Raw genomic sequence first — 12256 nt, forward strand, 5'->3', positions numbered from 1 at the left:
TTTTCTTGTCTTAATTCCATAAGCAACGCAGTATAATAATTGACATAAGGAGGATGTCAATAGAACATATGAATATCATACTATCATAATATTTTATATAAAACACACAAATGAGTATTGATATTAAGTATCAAGTACATGCATGGCTCGTCGGTAGTGGCCTATGTCTTTAATTCCAGTGCTTGGGAGGCAGAGACTGTTGGATCTCTGTAAATTCTAGGCCAACCTAGTCTAGTTCTAGGGCAGGCTCCAAAGCTACACAGAGAAACTCTGTCTCAAAATAAAAGAAAAAAGAACATGTGTTATAGAATTATTCCCACCAACACATGAGGTACTTTTGTACTTTTAATTTTAGTGAAGTAGCTAAAAACAGTTGGTAATAATTCATTGGAGGAAAGGCCTTTTGTAACTGCAAGATACAGTGATACATGAAAACTGGTGACCAATGCCAAGATGCTCACACTGGGTCTCATCATAGAATGACAAAATCCTGAAATATAAGTGCCCCTTTATTTTTTGGTTTTTCAAGACAGGATTTCTTTGTGCAATAGCCCTGGCTTTCCTGACTCTGTAGCCAGAGCACTCGCTCTGTAGACCAGGCTTGGATCTCACAGAGATGCACCTGCCTCTGCCTCCCGAGAGTACTGGGATTAAAGGCATGCATCATTACTGCCTGGATTTTTTTCCTGCTCTTTTAAAAGGAGCACAGACAGGAAAGTTGGAAAAGTTGAGCAGGCCAGAGGAGATGAGAAGAAAAATGTGTAGTCCAGGCTAGCCTCAAACTCATGATCCTCCTACTTCTGCCTCCTTCAGCAAATCCTATCAGTGCCACCACAACTGGCTAAAAGCCAGGCAACTCTGGTGAGGAGAGATGGGAAAACCAAGCCTGTTGTCATGATAAGCCCACATCCTTCACAAGCCTGCTGCCATTCTTTGTTAATCAGACAGTGGCTGAGAACAATTGCTTTTTTTTTTTTTCATTTTTCAGGACAGGATTTCTCAGTATAGCCTTGACTGTCCTGGAACTTGCTCTGTAGATCACATTGGCCTCAAATTCACAGAGATTTACCTGCCTCTACCCCCTGAGTACTATAATTAAAGGTGTGTGCCACCACTGCCTATTTTCTTTTATTTTAAGAAAAAAGATTTATTTATTTATTTATTATGTATGCAGTGTTCTACCTGCATGTAACCTGCAGGCCAGAAGAGGTCATCGGATCTCATTATGGATGGTTGTGTGTGCCATGTGGTTGCTGGGAACTGAACACAGGAGCTCTGGAAGAGCAGCCAGTGCTCTTAACCTCTGAATCATCTCTCCAGCCTCTGTGCACCCCGCCCCCGCCCTGCTTAAGACATCATTTCATTGCAAATTAAGTAACTTACACCCTAATGGGGAAAATTGTATATGTATTTCCTGAAAAGAATTACGCAATTTTGGTACTAATTGTCTTAGAATGTACAGGCATTTCTGAATTAAAAACTAAATTTTATCAGAGGTGAGGATAGCATTATATGTTATAAAATGATAACTTTTACAACTGTCATTCTTCAGACATAATTTCTATAATCTCTTTGCCAAGTCAATTGCTTTGTATCCATTATATGCATTCCAACCCCGCCCCCAGTGAGATGGCATATCAGATGTGATTATAAAACTTGGAATTATATTATCTTCTGTCATAAAATTATTTTTATGTTCTCTTAAGAGTAGGAGGGGCTCATGCCCAGGGCTCTGAGTTCACTATGCTGCTTCTGCTGTCCTAGAACTCACTAGAATCACCTGAGCAAGCCTGAAATATGTAAATCTTCTGCCTTCACCCCCTAAGTGCTGTCATGAGAGGTGTATGCCACTATTCTAGAAATAATTACTCATTTTTATTTTTATTCATTTAGATTTTATTTATTTATTATTTTACACACTATTTTATTTATTACTTGAGAATTTCATATATATGAATATTTTCATATATTATATGAATATTATAGATAATGTATTTTGATCATATCTGCTCCCCTTCCAGTTCCTCTCAGAATGTGTTTGCTGAGTTCCCCTACTAACTTCATGTATTCTTAATTACTTTTGTAACTCATTGAAACTAATTATCACTACCTATTTGTGTGCATATGGGTGTAAAGACAATCCATTGTAGCATGAGTGATGTACCCTAAGAAAACTAACTTTCTCCAAGAAGCTATTAATTGCCCATAGCTACTTATATATGAGTGAGGACTCATGAACCCCTTGCCAATCCATGCTAGAATGCCAACTACCCTTATCTTGTGTAGGTCTGGTGCAGCCAGGTTCGGCTGCTGGAAGTTCATGAGTGTGAAGATCCTATCATGTTCAGGAGACATTCTTTAACAGCAATTTTTTTTCCCAGCCTCTCCTAAACTTTCTATCTTTCTTTCTCGGTATTCCTTGAGAACTTGGGAGAAGGTGGTATGGCACAGATGTTAAATTTAGAGCCCAGAACTGCACCATCATAAAAATTGGAATATAAAACTGAAGAAACTTAATTCTCAGAAAGAAATAATAAAAGTATAAGCTCTGAAGAGAATGGGAATGAATGGGAAGTTCCAGGTAGGATAGTTTGTTGATTAACTTTGTAAAAAAAATTACAAGCATATGTTAAGACATGAGTTTTTATATTTTCATTCTCACCCATAAAAATAAATACTATTATTATTCCATAGAGGAAACTGAATTTTCATTTGCATGTGATTATCAATGGTGACTTACAGTCTTCTGCAACTCCAGTTAAAGGGGATCCAGTACCTTTTCATGGCCTCGGGGGGAACATGCATGCAGTGTACATAAATGAATGCAGACTCAACATTCATGTACATGCAATAAACATTTAAAATTATTTTAAAGGTACTTCTGTCCATCTGCTGAAATGACATTTCTAAAATTGGGATTATTCTAATCTTTATTAAGTACCTTGAAGTATTCATTCACATGTCATCAAATTTAGTTACCTATAATTTTATTGAATCTTGAAAGACAATTTACAGAGAAGTGTAAACAGAGCAAGAAAGAACAAGGTTTATGAGAAAATGGGATGAAAAGGTCATATGGTTTCATAAGAAGCCCCTCTACATACCAAAGGGACTGTTTGATGACTCAGAAGAGGTTGTAGCAAATTTCAGGGCTGTGAAGAGAGAAAACAAGCTTGACCAATGTTTAATCAGCAAGCATTTTCTTTTCATTGACCATTTGGGACTAGCAGTTCAATTAATTATGTACAAAGCAAAGCAAAGGAATACTGAGAGACTGATATCACAGAGGAACAAGGAAGTTATCCTTAACCTTATTTAATTCATGTGAGCAAGAGTGACTCACTACAGGAAGAAATTTTCTGGAACACAAAGTTGAGTCCAGCAAATTTTCTTAATCTTTACTGTTTTCCAGTATTAGAGAGAGCTTACATAAAATTCAATAATGTATAAAAGATAAATATTATTGTGAAAAATTACTAATCTGAATACAATACACATTACAGAATAATCTGTTAAAGAGATAGAACAAACAGAATAGAATTTCTTGCAGTTATATAGCTAACAGACAGACCTATTAAGTGCACATTCTTAAAATAAACGATAACAAGATATTCGTTACATAACAAAATAGAATATTACCATTTGTCACATATGATTATTCCTAAATTTGCCTAGTAATTGTGATCGCTTTCCATGTTTAATAATTAATTTACCAAAAGGAATAAAAGTCTGCAGTGTAAGACTCTTTAAAAACGATTATTCAGATTTTGGAAGAAAAAAGGACTTGGATATACATGTTTCTAAAGTGAACACTTTAAAACAAAATGAAATATACACTTCTTATCAACATAGCTACCTAAACAAGACCTGAACAAGAATGATGCCAAGAGGCATGCCAATATAGAAGGCTGGAATTTTGGGGCTTCAACCCTACACAAAGAATTACAGTTAAATTAAGGAAAACTGAGAATGGGAGAAATGGTCTTCTCCAAGAAGAGCCACTCTAAATGGTTGTCCAAAACTAAAAGGTCAGTCCTGAAACCACAAGGTAACTTTATGTGAACTGAGAAGTTTGTATTTATAAATTTAAGAATATGCACACATAACAAAAATAAAGAAATAGAGGTCACGAATATGAGAGAAAACAAAGTTGGGGATTTGTGATAAGGGTTAGAGGAGAGAAAGGGAAAAACTATGCAACTGTATTAGAGTGTTAAAAAGTACAAATATAATTGCAAAACAAATTACTTTTGTCAAAAATCAAAAGGAAAGAAATGTAGGGAAAGTCCTGTTCCTGATTTTGTTTACTAGAAGACAGCAATTATCCTTTCATTTAAAAGACTATCAGCAAGCTATCTAAATGATAAATTATAGAATTATCTATTGTAGATATAAATATAAAGTTCATATAAATTCTGTACATTCTGGAACGTAACTATAGAAAAATGACAGATGAATTCCAAAATCCTCAGTGAATTATTTACTATAAATATGGAACTCCTTAAAAATGCAAATAAGTATAAAGAATTCTGTTCTAGGAAAGCAAAGGAAGGGAATTAAAAGACAGATCATTGAATAACCACGGGGGTAAAAATAATTGTAGATAATTGCACTGACATAACTATGTGAGAATACTGCCATGATTATGAATCATGAGGGATAACAGAAAACATATTTATTATGTATGTATATTATGAATATTTTTACATCCCCTCTCAATTTCTGCCTATTCCTTCCAGGGATAAGAAATAGGACAATGACTAAATTGTAAGGTCCTAACACAGGGAGTAGAATTATTATCTGGTATTTTTTCTGCTGCTAAGATGGATTCCTACTGCATATTCCTAGTCTGTGTATAAAGAGGCATCAAGAAGTACCCTGTCATGAGACTAAGCATAGGGAATTTACCCTGGACCTCTGATTATTCTACTTGCCAAGTATGTATCATTGATGTAGTTAACAGCACTGTTCATAAACCACCAAGACCTTTCCTAGAAAGAACTGCATTATGCTCACTGATGTCATACCACCTCAGTAGTATGGGTCTCACTGTGGTCCTTATATGACCTTCAAGCAAAAATAGGTCCAAACTTCTATCTGGGGAAGAAAATTAATCTATCAATGGCAATTCAAAAGAAATATTATGAAACACAACAATTGAAAAATGTACAGTCTTGTGGAGTTTTATTTCAACAAAATAAAGTTTTAGCCTAGATGACATTAATATCATACAGGTGATTTTCTGATAAAATGTCAGATTAGAAACTGCCTTAATGTGATGCTATAAAAGGGAAGAGCCAGGGTAATATAACTATTCCAAAAGAGAAAGAGATGATGATCTTAACAAGTGAAAAAATAAGTGATAGATAATGTCAACAGCACAGAGAAACAAAATGACTGTACGATAAAAAATATGTAAGCAAGCTATGGTTAAAAAAAAGACTCTCTATATATTTTGGAGATCAGACCTTTGTCTGTTGTGGGGTTGGTGAAAATCTCCCAGTCAGTAGGTTGCCTTTGTGTCTTAGTGACCATGTCCTTTGCTTTACAGAAGCTTCTCAGTTTAAGTAGGTCCCATTTATTCAATGTTGCCCTTACTGTCTGTGCTTCTGGGGTTATACATAGGAAGCGATCTCCTGTGCCCATCTGTTGTAGGGTATTTCCCACTTTCTCTTCTATCAGGTTCAGTGTGTTCGGGCTGATATTGAGGTCTTTAATCCATTTGGACTTGAGTTTTGTGCACGGTGAGAGATATGGGTCTATTTTCATTCTTCTACAGGTTGACATCCAGTTGTGCCAGCACCATTTGTTGAAGATGCTTTCTTTCTTCCATTGTATACTTTTAGCTCCTTTATCGAAAATGAGGTGTTCATAGGTTTGTGGGATAAAATCCGGGTCTTCTATACGATTCCATTGGTCGACTTCTCTGTTTTTATGCCAGTACCACACTGTTTTCATTACTGTAGCTCTGTAATAGAGTTTGAAGTCAGGGATGGTGATGCCTCCAGAAGATCCTTTATTGTATAGGATTGTTTTGGCTATCCTGGGTTTTTTGTTTTTCCATTTAAAGTTGATTATTGTCTTCTCCAGATCTGTGAAGAATTTTGATGCGATCTTGATGGGGATTGCATTGAATCTATAAATTGCCTTAGGTAGAATTGCCATTTTTACTATGTTGATCCTCCCAATCCAAGAGCAAGGGAGGTCCATCCATTTTTTGGTATCCTCTTCAGTAGCATTAACACAACTTTGAAACTTCTTGGAAATACAAATCTATGTACTGAGATAGTGACAGCGACAAACCTAAAAATCAGATTTAATAAGCCCTTCAGAGTATTCCTGTGCATGCTGAGGTTTGAGATTCTGTTTTCATACTGTGCTTCTATTTTCAATGTTGCTCATTTTAATTAAAATACAATGAAATCATTTTGCCCATTCCTTTTCCTGCATCCAGACTCTCCCATGTCTCTTCCTCAAAATACCTCCCATGCTCCCTAACTCCTCCTCAAATCCATAGCCTCTTTTTCTTTTTTAGTTATCCTTACACATTCACGTAAATCTGTCTATTTAAACACATTAATAATGAAGAGAAATTGCTAAATCCTTTTCAGTATTGCATCTGTGTGCATGATTTCATGGCTGAACACTTAATATTGAGTAAGCAATTAGTGGATTCATTCCAGAAAGACTAATTGTCCCGGTCTCAGCAGTCACTAGTTGCTCATAGTCTTTGTTTAGGTCTGGACCCTCATAAGATCTCACCCTTTCTTATTAGCATGTTTATTGGTGTTTGTCATTGTTCAGGCCTTAGCTAGGCAGCAGTATTGTTGAAGTATCATGGATGTAATTTCTCTTGCTCTGTCATTCCTCAGAAACACAATCTGATATCAGACTCCTTGATCCTCTGGCTCTTACAATAGTTCTTATCACCCTTCCTAAATGTTCCCTGAACCTTAAATGCAGGAGTTGTGCTGTAAGTGAACCTGCTTTTCTCTATCTTCTTCAAAGAGAAACCTCGATGAGAGACATGAAATACACTTATCTGTTGGTATAACGATAAGTAATTAGAGTTTTTTATTTAGAAAGAATGCAGGTCTTGTAAAATAGAAGTAACAGGTCCTTTTCTAAGATCCATGAACTCACTAGTCCTGGGTAGTTGGCTACGTTTCCATTACCTGACATTAATATCAATATTGTTGAATGGGCCTCATGTCCAATTGAGAGCTTTTGGCTATCATCAAGATAATAAGTGCCAGGACAGGCTCCAAAGCCACAGAGAACCCTGTCTCGAAAAACCAAAAAAAAAATAATAAATAATGCCAATATTATACCTTTGGGGATATCTTCTAATGCTGGTAATTGTTTTGGTTCATAAATGGCACAGTTTGGTAGGACTATTGATTGGTTCTATCCATTTGTGACTTGCATAACAACTTAAGGTGCTATGAATGCTAGACCTTGGGGAAAAAATCTTTTGATTCAGAAACAGCTTGAATCTTCTGAGTTCTGTTTCTCATTTGCATGGTGTTTTCAGCAGTATGAATTGGTTGTTAACCTCTGAGATGCATCCTGGGTCAATAGCAATAACCTCTTTGGTTTGAGAATTGCTTGCATTACTCTGATCAACAACTGGAAGAGTTATATCATGCCTGACACTGGGTATTTTGTTAGATAGTCCATGGTTCTTGTCTAAAGCACTGTCAGCCCAAGTGATAAAACTTCATTTGAGGTTTATATGTAATTTTAGGTAAATATAAAGTAAAACGATTCTTTAACATTTTTCAAAAGTCCTTAGTGGCATTTGCCCCTCCTATTCCCTCTCCTTCTGTATCAGCCTTCAATTTAGTGTTTCTATTGTGATAAAATGCAATGACCAAAAGAAATTTGGGGAGGAACACATTTTTATTAGCTTTCACCTCCACATTACAGTACATCATTGAAGGAATTCAGAAGAGGAAATAAAGGCAGTGACTTGGAAGAAGGAAGTGAAGCAAATTCCATGGAGGACCATAGCTTGCTGATGTGCTCAACATAGGTTGTTCTGTGTGCATTCTTCTATGCTCTAGGACCATTTGTCCAGAAGTGGCACCAATCAAAATGGGCTTGTCACCACTACATCAATCACTAAAATAATGGCCCACAAGCTTGCCTATAAAGACAGTCTTATAAAGGTATTTTCTCAATTGACATCCTTTCCCAAATAATTTTAACTTGTGTCAAGTTGACCAAATGTCAGCCTGAAGAGCTGACGACTTTTTAGCTTGAAACACAAACACATCACTATTCAACTCTAAACTTCCTTTCTTTTTCATCTGCAAGATATCATATTAACACCACATTACAAATACAGTGTAACTTTAAATATCTTCCAGCTTTTAAAACTTCAATATGTTAAAAGTTCTTTCTGTTTTAACATACCCAATGTCCCTTTAAAGTTTCAGGTCCTATATAAATATTCAGTCTCTCTAAAATTCCATAATCTCTCTAAAATCCTAAAATCTCTTAACTGAACTGTCAGATCCTGCATAATAAAAAAAAAGTTACACACTGCTTATTTCAAAAGATAAGAGCAGACCACAGTTACAATTATATAAAAATAAACAACATACCAAATCAGACAAACAAATACAAAGTCCAATCGTGTTAAAAGGCTCGGTTTCAGCCATCTGGTATTTATTTATGATGTTCTGGGCTAAAAGAGCCCAAGAAGTTCAACTTATCTTGTTATGTCTTCCTTAGTATGACCAGATTGGTTCCAACCTATACCTGCTGCTGTCCTTAATGATCACCCACAGGACTGGCATCTTTAAAATACTGTTATCTGCTGTGACAGGGGTATATCTTTATCAATCCTCTCTTTCAGTACTCTAACCCTGCCACAAGATGCCAAGCCTCAGCTTCTTTCCATGATCTATTGAATCCTAAATATTCTGCTCTAACTGAGGTGGCATCTTCACCAATGCCTTCTCCTGACCTCCTATAGTTCCAAATGTCAGTTTGTTCTCCATCACTGATTTATACTTTTAAAACTAGTGCCATGAACATGATAAAAGTCTCCTACTTTTAGACATTTTCATGTTCAGAAGCAAGCACAGCCTTGGTTATATATTAATGACAACTTCTATATGCTGACTCTAAGAAAACACTTCCCAGAATATACTGTCTTAATTATGGTGACCTTTGCATAATCACAGCTGCATCTTTAACCCTAGCTGACCAGTTTTGATTGTTCCAGAAAGTAAGGTTTTACTTTAGTTATTCAGATCTCTTGTTAATCACAGTCAATTATTCCTTAGATTCTGCTGATGAGAACCACAGACTCTTAATTCCAATATTGAATGGCTCACAATAGCATCTTTAGAGACTTCCAAACTTCCTTCTGAAATTTCACAAGCTAGGTCTCCATAATCTGCATTGCTCTGAGTATTATCTTCTAAGATTTTCCAAAAGATCATTAAATTCTGAACACTTCAAAAATTTTATAAAACAAAGTCCCAAGTCCTTCAGCAATGTTACCAGTACCAGGGTAAGATTTCTCATAAAAGTCATATATGCCATAAATCTTGGTACCATTTTCTATCTTAGTCAAATTTCTGGTACTGTGATAAAACAACATCAACAAAAACAACATGAGGAGAAAGGGGTTTATTTTAGTCTACAATTCAAGGTAGCAGTTCATATTGAATTAAATCAAAGGAGAAACTCAAGCTAGGCACCTGGAAACATGCAGTGAAACCAAAGTCATGGGGTTTGTTACTAACTGGGTTGTTTTCCACGGGTTCTTCAACCTTCTTTCCTACACACTATGGGAAAATCTGCCCTAGGGGGCATCATCCACAATTGGTTGGGACAAGAAAAGTCAATCAATAGTCAAGAAAATGTTCAACGGACTCTTTATGAGTCTGTATTCTAGAGACACTTTCTTCATTGAGACACCTTTATCCAAAATTATTCTAGCTTGTGTCAAAAATCCAAGACAGCTCACTCTTGTTTTCCTAATAAAAGCCCCTTCCATACTTTAAATAAATAAAGTCTGTTTTTTTTATTTTGAAATCTTTTTTATAAATAAATATATGATCTATTTTTATCATATTTTCCCTTTGCCAACACCTCCCAAAGCCTGCCTAGGAATCCATCCAATAAATTCATGTTCTTTCTCTCTCAAAAAATGAACAAAATCAAAGATCTCTACATGATTATAGGTAACCTTAACCATTTAGTATTTGAAGAAGATTCCAAAAACATATGTGTTAGAAAAGAAATCATCTCGTGAAAATGTTGCTAGGAACTTGAATGTTTATATAAAAATCTGTGATGAAATATTGCTTGCATAAATAAAGGTTGTCTGAAGATCAGAGGACAGAGTTAGTCACTAGCTAAACATAGAAGTCTGGAGATCTCTACAGACAGACAAGAAGTGATACAACTGGGTGGAGAGAGGAAGTGATAAGATGGGAGGAAACAGATACTCAGTCTCTTTTCAGCTGGAACGTTGAGACATAAGGTAGCCATGGTCTTGATCATTCATCTCTCTAATCTATCAGCATTTTCCCAAATATCTGACTCTGGGCTTTTATTATCAAAACCTATTAGAACCTGTACTGCACATTGGCACCCTACTTAAAGTCAAGAATTCACTAAAATCAAATCACTTGTCTGTGGATTTGTAGCCAGTAGCACAGGCCTAAATGGCATGTGGGGCACCCGCCAGAGATGCACATAGGGCTTCTGCCCTGAAGAGCTAGTAAGTTTGAGATTTTTCCTGTTGTAGCCTCTCTGAAAGTCTCCAGCTGCCACCCAAACTCCATAAACACTTAGGATACAAACACCATAGAACTTAGTAGCACCCTAGAGCATTGGCTATGTCTTCAGATAGCCCCACCCCCAGCCACATGTGTTTTCTTCTGCACAGTCCCCTGTGAGCTTTTCAGGAATTTCAGGAATCCCCCCTCTCTGTTCCTTTCTCTTTAATGTGGGTTTCAGGCTTTCCCTATAGCCCCTCTCCTCAGGGGGCCACGCATGGCTCAATGCTATGTGCAAGGAGCCACAATTCACAACTGTTCTCAGCCAGGCTATATACTGCCTCTGTTCTTCACTCCGACATGTTATGCCTCCCGGTTCATTGATATTTTCAGCTGATGTGGTTATAAAATTAGGATTTCTTAAAGGAAGGAAGTAGTTAAAAGAGAGAATTTTTTCCCAAATTGAAAAACGAGAAGTACTATAACTATGGATTAGTATCTGTATGATAATATGTTGGCCAGTATGAAAACAACAGTTAAATGACAGGATAATTAGTTTAGTTGGGACTTTTGCAATATCAATTATAAACATTACCAGTTTTATCATTTTTGTTTTCTCATCAAAATTTGGTTGAGTGCAAAGATATAAATATGATAGGATATAATGATAGGTTATTGAATATACTCTGAAAAGAAATAAGGAGGGGTATAGGAAAAAGATTAAAAGGTGGATTATTAAATCCTTTAAACCAAAAAGCAACTACTAGTTCTAAATATTTTACTTTGGTCTGGAATTTTTGTATATCTATACAAAGTTGAGATTTTTGTAAGAAAATACTGTAGATATATTTTCAATCTCTTAAGTTATGGTATCTTTGCAAGTCATTTAAAATATAATATAAATTTTAGCCCTTGAAACTTGTTATTACCAACTATTTAGGATAATAAGGAAACTCAAGTCATCTATTATAATCGAACTTGTGGTCACATTAGGTATGTTTTCAAAGTCAAATGCATATATTTTAGATAGAAAGGTCATCTTCAACACTACAGATCTATAGAATATGATATTTAAGATGTTCTAATAACATGGGTTCATTTTCCTTTCTTCATGGCAAAGGTTAGCAACTGTTTAAGAAAGTCCTCTTCCCTCGATTGCTCACAGTATGCTGTAAAAATTGGATAACCAGTATGAAAAAAGAAAGGACTGTCAAACTTTGTCAAGACTAAATATCCTGATTCACAGGAAAGTCTGTCAGATATCCTTGGCCTATAGGCCAAAAATAGATTCCTAAATGTTGCAGAGAAACCTTGAGTGACTGTCCAGGTAGGCAAATGTTTCTGTCTCTTCTCAGATTTTTTGAAAGTTACTTTCTTACATTTCCTGATTTCTTGGGTAATATTATATCCTTCTTGGGTCTCTGGTGGAGTTGAAAACTTTAGTTATAGTTTTCCTTATTACCAGATTCAATAAAGAAATGTAAAGTGCATAAGGTTTAGAGACATAAAAAGAT

Source organism: Microtus oregoni, unplaced genomic scaffold, assembly GCF_018167655.1.
Source record: "Microtus oregoni isolate MIOR12 unplaced genomic scaffold, Mior012 000151F_ref0000176, whole genome shotgun sequence".
Taxonomy (NCBI): Eukaryota; Metazoa; Chordata; class Mammalia; order Rodentia; family Cricetidae; genus Microtus; species Microtus oregoni.